The sequence below is a fragment of the Anopheles arabiensis genome, assembly GCF_016920715.1.
Source record: "Anopheles arabiensis isolate DONGOLA chromosome X unlocalized genomic scaffold, AaraD3 X_pericentromeric_contig0026, whole genome shotgun sequence".
NCBI lineage: Eukaryota > Metazoa > Arthropoda > Insecta > Diptera > Culicidae > Anopheles > Anopheles arabiensis.
In genome coordinates, this window is record NW_024412104.1 from 490,001 (window position 1) to 492,500 (window position 2,500).

At 46.6% G+C, this 2,500-nt stretch overlaps 1 pseudogene; it reads left to right on the forward strand.

The window, feature by feature from the left end:
• The window catches only part of LOC120907893, a 9,154-nt pseudogene that overhangs the window by 4,201 nt on the left and 2,453 nt on the right, over nt 1–2,500 (forward strand).

The window sequence follows — 2,500 nt, forward strand, 5'->3', positions numbered from 1 at the left end:
CCATACGAGCTACCATTGTAGGGAACCAGACAGAAGTAATCTGTGCTGGAAATGCGGTTTGAGTGGACACAAGAAGCAAGCTTGTACCAACTCTGTCAAGTGTTTGGATTGCGGTACGAGGTCACAGAACCTTCACGCAACGGGCAGTTATATGTGTCCCCGAAGGCGAACGATTAGATCATAATGGTTAGGTTGCTACAACATAACCAGAATCATAGTTATGCTGCATTTCAGTTAATGTGGCAAACGATTAGGAAGAATCTGCGGATATAGTGTTGATTGCAGATCCGTATCTGGCAACAACCAACGTCAAAGTGTTACGCAATGACGATAACACAGCAGCGGTAGTGGTTAACGCGGACTTACCAGTTAAGGTAGTCAGTAAGGCTTTGAAGGGTTTAATGATAGTTGACATAGGTGATATGCGAGTGGTTAGCGTTTACGCGCCACCTAGATTTAGTATGGAAGAGTTCCAGAACATGTTGGATAACACGGTAATGGCCGTAACCGGTATCCACAAATTCGTTATCGGGGGACTTCAACGCTTGGTCAGTAAGTTGGAACAACCAACTTGGCGAGCGTGGAGAAACCCAGAAACGAAGAGGTGAGTTGGTTTTATCAACCTTTGCGCAGATTGACGCAATTTTATTGAACGACGGCAGCACCCCAACTTATGTTGGACCAGGGCGCACGTCAGTAGTTGATCTTACTTTTGCGAGCCGAACCGTAGCAAGATCATTTAAGTGGGTGGTGTTATCTAGCTATATGAACTCTGATCATCGTGCAATACGAATAGATCTTGAGACGCAAAGCGTGCGTAATCTGTCCCGACCCATAACGGGATGGAGCATCAAGTATTTTAGCAAAGATATATTTGAAGTTATGATGCAAGCCGCTTTTGAGACCGAGGTCACAACAAGCGAAGACTTAATGCGTATACTTGTCACGGCGTGCAATGCGACGATGACTAAACGTAAGAGGTACACTCCTAACAAGAGTGCATTTTGGTGGACGTTAGAGATTGAGGCACTTCGCAAAGAGTGCAAACACCGCGATCGATTAGCGCAAAGAGCTTTTAATACTGATCTCTATTCTACTTTTAGGGACGAGTTCAAGGTGGCACGGAATGCCCTCAAGCGATTGATCAAGCATACCCGACAGAGGAAGTGGAAAGAGTTCCTGGGAACAGCGAACAACGCATCATTTGGTATAGTATATCATACGTTCAAGAAAGTGGCCGAGGGTTCGATTGGACCCCGAACCATGACATTGGACGAGTTTAGGGAAGTGGTGAGCGAGCTTTTTCCTACTCACCCAAACACGGTGTGGCCTGATTATCGTATCGATCAGCCACGAGAGTTTGAAAGGGTAACTAATGATGAGATTCTTGCGGTTGCCAGGAGACTACCTAACAAGAAGGCGCCGGGACCAGATGGTATCCCGAATGAGGCGCTGAAAGTTGGTATGTTGACTGCAACCGATGCATTTTGCAGGGTTTACCAAGGCTGTTTAGAGAACGCGAAGTTCCCCGATGAGTGGAAAAGGCAGAGGTTGGTGTTAATACCGAAGCCGAACAAACCACCAGGGGAACTGGGTTCAGTTCGCCCCATTTGTCTACTAGACGGGCAGGTAAAGGTTTAGAACGCATCATAGTGCAACGGCTAAATGCACACATCGAGGAGGTCAACGGACTGTCTGACGACCAATTTGGTTTCAGAAGTCGTCGATCTACAGTTGATGCGATTCAACGGGTAGTGGACATTGTTTCGGTAGCTAGAAGTAGAAACAGATACAGTGGACGGTATTGTGCGGTTGTTACATTAGATGTTACTAATGCTTTTAACAGTGCTTCATGGTTGGCGATTGCAAATGCTTTACAGAGAATTAACACTCCTAAATATCTTTATGATATCATTGGTGATTATTTTAGGAATCGTGTGCTGATGTATGATACCACAGATGGACCGGCAGAGATTGCAGTCACATCGGGTGTACCTCAAGGCTCGGTACTTGGCCCAACGTTATGGAACCTCATGTACGACGGAGTCCTACGAGTTGCAATGGTGGAAGGTGCACGGATTATCGGCTATGCAGACGATATAGTACTGTTGGTGGAAGGTAATTGTGTTGATGATATTGAAATTCTCGTTTCCAGTCAGATTCGCATCATCGACCGATGGATGACCGACAACGGATTAAAGATAGCCCCGACTAAGACCGAGTTTATTATGGTCAGTTCCCATCAGAGGATACAGCATGGGGCTATCAGGGTAGGTGATCACGTAGTACATTCGTCGCGCAGCTTAAAGTACTTGGGGATGGTCCTAGATGACCGCCTCGATTACACTTCACACATCAGGTATGCGGTGGAGAGAGCGACGAAGCTATGGACCACCTTGGTAAGGATGATGCCTAATAAGGCAGGTCCGAGTAGTAATGCTAGGCGAGCAATTGCTCTTACTGTTGTGGCGAAGGTCCGGTATGCCTCGCCCATTTGGTG